At 33.6% G+C, this 12,732-nt stretch overlaps 1 long non-coding RNA gene across 2 annotated transcripts in view; it reads right to left on the bottom strand.

Annotated features, from left to right (window-relative positions):
• The window catches only part of LOC123673035, an 11,478-nt gene extending 6,801 nt beyond the window's left edge, over positions 1-4,677 (bottom strand). Inside the window, exons 1-2 of one of the 2 annotated variants that reach the window (XR_006746410.1) lie at positions 4,460-4,677; positions 3,131-3,532 (exon numbers count right to left, since the gene is read on the bottom strand). This is a non-coding gene — a long non-coding RNA (uncharacterized LOC123673035). Of the gene's footprint in view, positions 1-3,130; positions 3,533-3,899; positions 4,010-4,459 lie in introns of those variants that run through there. The other variant, XR_006746411.1, reaches the window with a different exon arrangement.
• Between the last annotated feature and the right edge of the window lie 8,055 nt (positions 4,678-12,732).

Raw genomic sequence — 12,732 nt, 5'->3', positions numbered from 1 at the left:
AATATCTTTTCCAAGAAAGAAAAAAGTACACCGGAAAAATCAGTTTTTGAGAATTAAATGAATGCTAAAATTTGGCTTGAATCTAAAAGTTTTCATTCTAATAGTGCCTTACAAAATACCGAGATTAAATTTCGTCGATAATAGGTTTCTCGAAATGAAGTGGCCAAATATCATATAACTAGGATGAATAAAGTTATCTTTCTGAAGATTCATAACCTAAACTAAAGACTACAGTTCTCTGGCCTTTTTAGTTAATGTTTTCTTGTTAACCACCTAACCTTTTGTGAGTCTGATATTAATATTTTAGGGCCATATTGGCAAATTTCGACGATAATATATTTCTCGAAATGAAGAGGCAAAATATAAAAAAGGTTCATGAACTTGACTAAAAAATACAGTTCTCTGACCTTTTTTGTTGATGTTTTCTTGTTAACAACCTAACGGACCACAAATATTTGTGAGTCTAATCTTAATCTTTTGGGGCCATATTGGCAAATTGAAGACATTCGAAAGAATGAATCGGTTTCAATAAATATCAAGCTGAGAAATTTTAACCGACACTTATTCATCATATAATGATGAATCCTTAATCGGAGATTCAGAGGAAAATGAAAGAATCTTTGGATATGTTTAAGAAAAAAATGTCTAGAAATATGGCAAACGCTTTTCTTTCCGAGATACAGGGTGATTCTAGTACTTCTACTTTTTTTGATGATTATACCAATTTGTAGAATCTTTATTCTTCGTTACATATTGCGTGAATAAGTAGTACCAGAACTTATAATTCTTTCATTCATCACAGCTTCTTACTAACAGGATTTTTATAATAATTTGGATTTTCCTGCGGATTACTGAGATTTGTTTGAAAATTTCTCTCGAATCGGTAGCAGATACGACGAAACTGCAAGAAATCAAAGAGTGTAGTTACTTGACCAAAGTTACTTTTTACATTTCACTTAACTACCAGTGGCCCATAAAAAATGTTCTGAACGAAAAAAGGGGAGGCAAATATATTGTGAAGGGAAAGAGTTGTCTTTGAGAAACAAACATGAGAACCCTTTATTTCGGAAACAAGCATCTTTTTTTCTCAAAATGATCTGAGGTTATCTGTAATTTGCGTTTGTATCTCCAATTAAGGTCGGTACACCCTGTATAAAGTCCGAATGAAATATATTAAATTCAGAACTCTGAAACTGGTTGTGGTGTCTAAGGAACTGCCTCAGAAGTTCCTAAACAAATTTTCAAATGTACATCATCTGAACGGATAACAGAATGAAGTTTATCGTTCCAACAATAACTATGAAAGATTATGAAATATTTTCAAAAAAAAAAAAAAAAAATAGATAAGCAGAATCCCAAAAATTCAGAATAGTTCTGCTTTTATCTTTATAGCAAAAGCCGTAACACTCAACACAAATTGCAGTTGATTCGATGAACTTGATTAATTTCATAGCATTTTATCATTATCTCCAGATAAAAGGAACAATCGAGTTGATATTTCAATGTGTATTATCGGCCTCGTTAATTTATATACCATTCTTTATTTCGCAATCTCTGTATTCAAGCTAATAAATATTTTCTGAACTTTGCTCTAGGCTTTGTCGAGTTCAGTGACAACTGTGCAAACCGACAATTTTTTTTGGTAGGTAAAACGATATTAAAATCGAAAAGAAATTCTGAATCTTCTGAATCTTTTCTCGATTCCAGGAGTAACATGATTTTTTTCTCAAAAAGCTGTTGCCATCAGCTTGGAGGCGAACCATCATTCTGATCAAAAATCGAGAGATCGGTATTAAAATATTAACTGCTGATAAACTCAACAACAAAATTCAAAGAGTGTTTCACCTACTCCGATATTTCTAAACGATCATACCTCTGAATTCATTGAGTCATTCACCGCAAGATCCGAAATCTCGGTTCATACCCAATCTCTCTCAAATAATGGACCGTATTGAGGCATACACAGGTGCTATTCAACCAAGGTAGTAATCATGTCAGCAATACCAGCTTCCAATAACAATCGTATAATCTACCACAAATACTATTGACGTTCCCGTCAAGATCAATAACAGGTAACAAGCTCATACCAGATCACAATAGTTGGGCGTTCAGGCAATATCAGGTTACCGACGGAGCGGTCTTTGTCGCATTGTGGGTTAGTCTAGCATCGTTTACGGTAAACACCATTTATGCACACCAAAGAAGACACGCTTACGATTTCGAGGGTCGTGTGCTTGATGGGTTTGCAGATGCAATTTTTGACAGATAAATGCCTTTTTAAGCGGATAGCACAATCTCAAGTGTGCTGTGGGTAGGGAGCACTCTAGGGAGCACTCTATTCGAAATGTTCATTCTTTGGGTATTAATAATAAGAATAGATATTTATACCTACTCCAATAATGGATTAATAAGTTTTCATGACAGTTGTATTCATTATTCTTATATTACTTTGACGAAATTAAATTAATTCTGACTGTAAATTACGTTTTGGACCATTGATTGTATTTCAATTTACGTGGCAGTAGCATATTAATGTATTCAGTTATGCATTTATCATAGAATGTAAAATAAAATAGAGAATAAAAGCTCGATTGATAAGACGAATTGTCTTTACAAGCTTAGGTACATTAATTCTTCATAGAATTCAAAAGTCTCATTGATTTGCCGTTCAATCAAAGTAAAAAAAAATCAAAAATTGTGTTTTCGTTAGACTAGTTTAACTTTTGATTTTTCGTCGGTTTTATTTTTCTTGATGCTCAGTTCCTTGATAAAATTGATGGAAGTCCGAAACTATCTCTGATTGAAGAATATTTGAAAAACTTTAATTCCTTTCAGCTAGGCATAATGGGTATGAGGGCGAAGTATTTTAATATCAATAACTGCTTACTGCAACTGTTTTTTCAATGGTAGAAATTTTTGAGAAGTTGCCTTATTGTTTAATTATCAGCAGCTTTATCAGCAATTGCGAATTGTTAAAGGTATCAAGGCCTTGATAAGGAGAAACCATTCCTCGAAACTAATATTCTATAATTCAAAATGAAATAGTGTGATAGCGATTTCAAAAAGCTCTAACATAACCGGTTTAAAGTACGATTTTTCCTCAAAAAATACAAAGGTCGAACACACTTACCCATAACGATATATCGAAGCAAGTACTGCGTCACCAGAAAAAAAAAACTAAAAACCGGATTGAATTCAACAAAAAGTTCACCACTAACACCACTGAGCAATTACGATAAAACAGAATCAACAGCACTGTGCCGTATGGTCCTAGTGGGCGTGAATAGCACATCCCCACATCAAGGAAGCACATGTTGGGTGACTGGTGGTGTGCTTTCTTCTAAGACCCAGACTAGGAGCAAGCTTGAGCCCAGCAGACAGCTCGCGAGGAACTACGAAGCGTCAAGTTGGCTATGAAAATCTTTGGTCCCTCCACCTTCTATTCGGACCTGCGTGGTCATATCCACGGTCTTGGAGTGGGGTTAAGATGCTTACTTCGACGGCGAACGGTGCTTCGAGTGCATCGAGGGTTCTGTAAGAAATATCAAGATTATTGTCGTCATTTTTCGTCGGATTTTTATGCTTGTATCACAACAGTTGGCCTCGACAGAAAATAGATTCTTATAAGCAGATTTAATGGCAAGCAAGCAATTTCATAAAAAGGATAAAATGATATGATGCGATACCTGAAAGAATTCTTTCTTCTCTCAAGGTAGATAATTGAGAATAAAGGGGATAATATGCATGCTAAAGGGAGGAAATTGTAATGAACACACGAATCCATCGGAGGAGTTTAAATTTCCTCTAAGAATTGTGACAGGAATGTATTTTATGGGAATACTGCAATTTTCACAGAAGACAGGAATAATGTCAATTATGTGTTTTTCCAATTATAATACCTATATGTCACTCGCGAAAATAACGAATATGACAATCGCCTTGAGAAGCAGGGGAAGTATTATTCTACTGTAAATTATAAATTGGAGAAACTAATTTTGCTTTATATGCTAACGTTTCAAAAAATTGACAACAGTTGGCAAAATTGAACGAGGAAATGGATTTGGACATGAGCTAAATGAAAATGAGCAACTATACCAAAAATGTTGGTTTGTATGATTAAACTTCCCTACTTCAAGATCTAGTAAAACATAGGGGAATGTGTCCTTCAAATAAATTCTACCTTCTAAATCTTTGTGTAGGAATATGTGCAGAATGCTTGTTCAGTATTATTATTTTGTAAGCCGATTAGTGTTTCGTATAGTAATCGAAGCTAATTTTAGTTCATTATTTGAAGTGAGATACATGCAGAATCATTTACTCCTTCTAAAATACCAGGTTTTGTTAGGAGGAAAATATATATCATCATAAGGCTCCCACAACTTGGTATTTATATGAATCACAACATGGGAGTGCAAAAACTTCACAAGCAATGAACGTGAGAAATACGAATAATATTTACCATTGTAAATCACCAACAGCTGTCAGCACTACAACAACGGAAAGCTTAGGTCACTTTGCCAACCGTGCTGAGTCTTTGGAACAAGGCAAACAGCAGAGAAATCGCGGGTGTCTATTCCAAACTGCACACCGTAACGCGTTTGTAACAAGTGCATGATAACCTCTCCTATTTCCCCGCACAATGCGTCACAACATTCACTTCCGCCATGCGCAACGCGTATTTGCACCACGCACGTCGCTACCATAATGCCGCTATACCTTTTTATGACTCCTCCTTTCGGTAACATCCACTGAAAAAATTTGCAATTCTTCGAAAACCACGCCTCTTTCTGTTGCTCATAATAGGGGGAAAAGCGACGATGGTGGGAGAGAGTTCCCTTCGCCGACTCATAGGACGGCTTCATCGCCATCTAGCGGGCAGTAGCCGAAGTACTGGGGTTAGAAGCTTGATATTGATCGGAGTTGAACTTGGCATCGCGCTCCAGACTGTAGCTTTTGATCGTGAGGTGCTGCCCTCTGCGGGAGAGCTTCGGAAACTGAAAAGCTCAAGTGTGGAAGTAAGTTTTGATAGGTTTGGAGTAAGACCATGAGTTACAGTATATTGTAAGTAGATCAGCGTTTCGTAGAGTAAATGAAGCTAATTTAAGTTCATTCTTTACAGAAAGAAAAGAAAAATTCAAAATCGTTTAATCCTTCTGAAATTGGAGTTTTTATATTTGAAGAACCTGGGAATTCATTTTTTAATCTCGGGGTTTTTTTATTCTTGTTGTTTTATTACATTTGTACTACATACCAGTGTACATAAATTCAAAGGTTTATTTTGGTTCGGGCAAATCAAAACCCAAGAGAAGGAATTTTCCAATATGTGGCATTATTGTTTACAGAATATAATTGTTCTAGAGATTAAATTTTCAGGGTATAGTACCTATTTATTTTAATGATCTCGTTTTCCTTTTGAGGTTATTTTCATGAAATAGATATAAATATGAAATGACTGATGTCATTCTATGCGAATAAGTAATTAATAATTTCAACAACCACTTTTGATTTATTCTGGTTGAGTTTTCATTCCTACAGACAACTCACATCAAGAAACAACCTAAATTAAAAATAAGTAGGTACATATCTATCTCAAAATAGATTTATATTTACATGGAAATTCTATTTATCTTTTAAAGTTCCCACTTATTGCTTAGTGTACTTTGAGGAATATTACCAACTCTGTACGCATTAGAAATACTACTGTGATATTATAATATTTTCAATTATATCTCAAAAGTTTGAATTATTTTTATGAATTACTCATTATAGTATTTATATATAGTGTGAACATGTAGGTATTAAGATTGAATTCATAATGACAACAGAAAAGAAATCAATATTTTACAACACTGTTTAGGTATTTTACACTATGTGTATGATCCGGCTCGAAGGACCAAAAAATGTATGATTTTATTTGGCTCGAAGTACCAAAATGTTATTTCTTCTGGCTCGAAGTATTCCAAAACTGTTGCTTATTATTCGAAGAACTGTATATCATTTTGATTGTGAATGAAGGAAAATAAGATAATGATTTAACTTGTTTAATTTGCCTTGTTAAGCGAGAGAACACAAACATTGAATATAACTGTAATTGTTAAAATTATATTATGGAAGGACTCGATAGAGGTGATAGTATGATGCGAGTGGGCATAGAGTTGAACCACAGATAAATTTTTCTTTTTCCTGTATAAGTGTTAACACTATGGTTCAATTAATTGACAATAGAAAATTTCATAATGAAATAGACCAACGACTCTCTGTGTTGACAAATGCCAATTGACAAATTCTGAATATTTTCTCTGAGGGTGAAGATTCAGATTACAAAACGCCAAAAAAGTTTATTTTCAAAGTGTTATTGTTCGTTTCTTTTGGCAACTTTTTTTCAACCTGATGACAACTCCTGACAAATTAATACAATTATATGCGCAAGAGCATTTTATTCAAATTTGTTGAGCTTGTTTCAGCAATTGAGAGTGAAAACTCTAAATAAGTTTTTCTGAGAGGTCTCTCAGAGGCTAAGGAGATTCGACGTTTCGACTTGTGCGGCGGGGTTTGGAATTAACTATCGACTTCGAGTTATAGAGGTAATTTTTATGTGTCTTCGACTCATAGATGTAAATATGGTAACATATATCCATAAAATCATTTCGAGTTATGCATGGAAGTTCTTTCGTTTAAGACAAGTTTTTCCAGGGGAATTGAAAATAATTCGAGTTATCGAGGATTTCGAGTTTACGTGGTTCGAGTAATCGAGAGTCCGCCGTATATCAACTAGAAGCGACATCTGTTTGTCGAACCCCAGAATCGAATTTACAACGAATCTTCAGACAAAATTAATCGTTCTTAAGCTCGACCGGATGATGTAGAAGCAATTAGGAGAAGAAATAGACATGCAAATTTCCTGCAATTGACCCACAGGCGGTCCAAATCCTTACTTCTCACGATGTTACTTAATCCAACACATCCAGCGAATGACTGCGGGTTCCGTTAGGGCGACTGTATCAAATTAAATGCAAATGAGATCGGCAGCGATTTGTGATCCTAATTTAATCAACTATGTAATTGCTACGAAAATGTTCGGCCTTTTCGAGGCACAAAGGGATCATTAGGTATTATACAGTATAGAGTTATTATTTCGAAAGATAAATCACGAATTAAAGTCCATTACGATATACTTAAAGACGATTTTTATCTATCCAATGGGCTATCAATACCTTCACCATTTCGAGGTGTTTTCGAATTAAAACCAGGTGTTCTAACAAGATGTTTGGCTGACCTTGTACAGGCTGATTTAACTTAACCGGAGCAACTTCAAGAATTGATAAGTTATTAATTCCTTTCTTATTATTATATTTTGGGCATCGATTTCTAGGATCATTAGCCGTTCAAATAACAAAATACCTTGATTATATGTGTCAAAGAACAAACATAGATCAAGTACAACAAAGCAATAAATAGTTAATGGACACACACATAAACCAAAATATATAAAAACGATACGCACAAATGAGTAGATTTGAGTGGAAGTGTGGTAGTATAATACAATCTGGAGGAGGTGAGTTTTATTTTTGTCAACAAATTTATTATTTTCATTTTCATTCTTATATGTAAAATTTGGCTAGATTAGGTCTTGCTCCGGTGTAGACTAGATTCTAATAGATTTTGAGAATATTTTATGTCAAAAATGATGTGAAGGCAGTTAACTTAATTAAGTGTATATGATCACTTCGAATACATTAAACACTGGAGCAAGATATCCTAACAAATCCTGTATCTAACTATTCTTTTGTTATCTATGTAAAACATTTTTTTGGTGAATAAACTTATTATTATTATTATTATTATATCTGGCCAAAAGAGGGCACCGCCAGTGCCATACCATTTTTTATCTAGTTAGTGTCAAGTTTCAAGAGATGGGTGTTAAAATTGAAGAGACTGGATATATTGAAGGTGGAATGACATTTGTGGTTGTTTGAAAAATGGATAAAAACAAGTTTTGCCTCTTGATAAACTGTTTTTAAGGAAAAAACACTGTGCAAGCAAAGCAATGGCTTGGTGAGTGTTATTCATTTTCTGCTTCATCTACATAAACCATTAAAAGGTGGTCGAAGAACCACCGATAGTGCTGAACACCCTGGTCACCCGAATTTAATACTTGTTTTAGAAAAAATAGAAAAATTCTCTTTCTCCAAGACGAGAACATTGATGAAAGACCATTCAAATTGAAAGAATTGTGATTCCAATTGTTTGACCATCCAGTTTATTTTCCAGATCTAACCAGTGATTACTTGCTTTTTGCAAACCTAAAAAAAATGCTCCAGGCAAAGGAATTAGGCTCTAATGGCAAGAACGATTGCCGAGGTTGAAGCCTATTTCGAAAGCAAAGACAGAAATTTTAGTGAAAAGTTGGAGAGGGGCGTTAGAGTAGCTGTATTACTCTTGGAAGGTGAACGTTTTGACGAATGGAGTTGAAAATTTGATTCATGGAACAGGAAATTTCTTTCGCCATTTAAAAATACGTCACGTCAAATTTATTTTATGAACAAAATTTTCAGCATATTTGGTAAAAACTCAACGGTCCATGAGTTAATGGGATTCTTATGAAAGAAAATGGTGGCGACGAAGACTCTCATTTTTTCGAATATTTCTGCAGAAAAAGTATTTTTCGAGAAAACCTTTTCTCATTGTCGATTCTGCAAATACGTGGTATTGTAAGACTGTTTGCGGTTTGGACCAAGAATGTACGAGGTCTTTATCAGAAGATCATGAATTTGGACAACTCAAATTCATCAAAACTCAAGATTTTCAAATTGGAACCTATATTTTTTATTATTTCAGTCAATTCTAGGTATAAAAAGCAAACCATACACCTAAAATGAATATTTTCAGAGTTATTGAGGAAGAACTATAAATAAGGAAAACCCGCAATTTCTAACCATGTGGAGTGTAGCCTCTGACTACACAAAATGACACTGAAATTCGATGTTTCCATAACTAAATTTGACATTTCATGAATTGTTCGTTGGGATTGTTGAGAAATCCTTAAACCAATAAAATTTTTTATTATGATTAATTGATTACAATGCATAAGATGTCAAATTTAGTTACTGAAACATCGAATTTTAGTTGCTCTCTGTGTTTTTCACAAGTCACGGAAGTTAAAAATGTTCATCATTTGAAGTTATTCCTCGATAACTCTTAAAATATTCATTTTAGGTGTATGGTTTGCTTGAGTCCCCTCCTCTTTTTAGACCTAGAATTGACTGAAAAAAATGGTATACGTTCTAATTTGAAAATCTTGAGTTTCAATGATTTTGACTTGTGCAACTACATGATCTTTTGATGAACACCATGTAAATTTTTTATAATAGTACGTAGAATTGAAAATGATAAGGTTTTTTTCGAAAAAACTTTTTCTGCAGAAATATCAAAAAAAATGTGAGTCCTTATCGCCACCATTTTTTGTATAAGAATCCCAATAACTCATGAACCATTGAGCTTTTAGCCAAGGAATGGCATATAGCTGAAATTGTCATCAAAAAAGCCTATCTAATGATGGAATAATATACTGGGTGAGCCTGTTGAAATAAGGAAGTTGCTGTCTGTTTCCGGTATAAGCGGAAGTTGTAGAGATCTGAAAATATTTAAGGGAGATAGATCAATGTCTGTAACCCCAGTTTGCATATTTTCAGCACAAAATTATGATTAGCTCTCCATTGAAGTTTAATAGGCCATCAAAGTGATTAACCCTGTATATGTGAAAAATATAATAATGATCAAATAAAAAATTTTCATGAAACAAATTTTCTACGTTTGTTACCTGTCTGAGAGTCTGCTATTGGTTGATTGAATGGTCATATCATACATACTTTCGGTTTATAACCGTCGGCGTCGTCTTCGATCCATTTGATTTTGAATGGGAAATGTTATAATTGATATTATGCATGCATTCCATCTTCCTTACTAAATTTTGTTACTGACTTACTGATATTTCTCCGAGAACGAAACGAAATTTTGAATTTAGAAGAAAAACTAATAGTTGACTATCATTATTTTTCAACTTGCTTGCTTGCTTTTATAGACAAATCATTAAACAATAATTTCCTTCTTATTTTTAGGTCTCATCTATCAAGTTATCCTGCTTAGTGGCAACCAGCGAAGAGAAGAGAAATTAATTGAATTCGACTACTTTTTTCCCATCAAGATTCGATTGATGATCACATTCGAATTGTAGTGACCCTATAACATTCAATCTCAAATTGAGGTGTGTCATGAAGAATTTCAACCACACTGTCAGTCCTTTCGGAAACTAATTCGAAAAAATTACTTCTGGACGTCAAACAGTGAGAGAACCGTAGGAGGTCAGGGTTACACCTGACTTCCCTACATCCTTCCACGATGCCCATATGTTTCTGTCCATTGAACATTAAAATACGTTGCTTCATTTCCTACGCCCAGTTCTAGAAAGGGTTGTAAATTACATCAATAGCCACCTATTGATTCATTCGATATCCTCTGATGGTCTGGACTGCTATCATTCAAAATGCTACGTATTTCGAACGTTTTAGTCCACATGTAGTAGTAACATGTGAAGCGGACGTCGAATGTTGGCTGTTATGATGTTGAATTTTTATGGTTAATAAAATGTTATTGTCTTCTTTGGCGTCGTGGGAATCATTTGGGAAGCATTTTGTCGGTTTCGAATTCATCGTCATTTGACGTTTAGATACATGTTGGAGGTAGAATTCAACTTTCTGGTGCCGCGATAGATAGATAGATCAATAGATAGATAATTTATTGATGCTCCTTCACAAAAATTCATTGTATTGCACACGTCACAGGATTCGATAAAAAATACAACTTCGAAATGGTATAAATCATTTCTCATCATTGTCAGAATATAAAAATAGTATAGATAACTTAATAAAGTTATACAATTCTCAAATGTCAAATTGTCAAAATATAAAGGCATTACTCAATAAAGTAATAACTTCAAAATTGTATAGAGCATTTCTCATCAATGTCAGAATATAAAAATAGTAGGAATAACTACCCCGGTTAAGCTAGCAGAACCACTTTCGAATTTTCGATTTTTTTTTTTGGAATACCCCAATAAAGTTATACAATTCTTAAATGATACAGAGTATCATTGTCAAAATATAAAATATAGATGCATTACTCAATAAAGTAATACGACTATGAATGATATAAAATACCATTCCTCATTACAACATTACAACACAAAAAATAAATTAATTTAAAAGAGATTAAAATTCAAACTACTGGACAGGAACTCTTGGACACTCCAGAACGTATGATGCCGCAAAAATTCACCGACAGTTTGCTTATACTTTTTGAGACTGAGCCTTTTCACCTCTCCAGGTATCTTATTAAAAAGTTTATGAGAAATGAAATTAGGTCCATTCTTGGATTTTTCTAATCGCATATACTTAGATTTTATGTTGTTTCTATATCGTGTGTAATGATCATGGGTATCACCAAACTTCGGAAGATCCCTGTTATTATTGTATCTATGCATAAACAAGGCATTCATAAATATATAGAGGGATATGCTAGTAACCTTAAGTTTTTGAAGATGACAACGTTATCGTTAGACTGTGTTAACTATTCCTGAAGATACCGTGTATAAGAGCGTATTTATTTTTACTTTGAGTATTATATCCCAAAATGACTTCGACATATTTTATATGAGTTTTAAGCTTATAAGCCACAAGGGCGTTAAACAACACAGGTCTAGTTTCATTCTATTTTTAATTTACAGAAACTACGGAAGGATTCCTACACGAGATATCGTGTAGTAACTTAGTCTTTCATTATTTTCAATATAAGATATAAAAAATGATTTAGGAAATTTTTAACTTCTGATTGTACTGATATATACTGGACTATAACGGGTGTAACAGGATCATGGTACACCCCCCTTATCTCCGTTAGTTTTGAAGGTAATACATTGAAATTTGGGATATCTCATATACATAATAAGCGACACTTTTTGATCTACAAATGATTTTTTTTCACTTCCTGTTTCGCCGGAAGTGATACCAATTTTCGATATTCAAATGTATATTATTACATTTTTGAAATCTGCATAGTTTTCTGAATCCAATGATACCACATAAGCGACATTTCAAACGTCAAAATTTTTCATAATTTAATTTTTAGTTTTCCATTTAAGTGTGCCATGATCGTTCCGATTTATTCCAATTGACCCGTCTAATACTAGAAAAATCGAAATCCCGTCAAAAATACTAAATTGCGTTTTTTATGAGCAAATAAGGTTCATCGTATTCGTTTTTGGGGTAAAACTCAATTTTTTTAAATGGAACCATATTGGTACCGTGGTACCATTTATTACTACTATCGATAAGGAATTTATCTATACATCTTAATAAAATGTGCGTTCAATAAAATCAAAATTACAGATAAAACAAAATAATTGTATTTTCTTATTTTCTTTTAGCTGTAATTTTGTTTGTTTCTCCAGAAACAAATGAGATATAGAAAAAAAGAAAATCTCGATTTTCAGTTTTTTCGAGATATCTCGAGAACCATTGGAGATATTTTGGATCTGTTAACACTAACACACTAATCCATGAATAATTTTTTTTATAATTTAAGCCACCCTGTATCTCTAACGGTTTTTGATATACCAGTAGTGCCCCTCTAAATAGTTCTAACCTAGTATAGCCTATTCTAGTTGAAAAAATATTA

The sequence above is a fragment of the Harmonia axyridis genome, chromosome 2 (assembly GCF_914767665.1).
Source record: "Harmonia axyridis chromosome 2, icHarAxyr1.1, whole genome shotgun sequence".
In the NCBI taxonomy this organism is placed as follows: Eukaryota; Metazoa; Arthropoda; class Insecta; order Coleoptera; family Coccinellidae; genus Harmonia; species Harmonia axyridis.
This window is presented reverse-complemented; position numbering and strand designations above follow the sequence as displayed.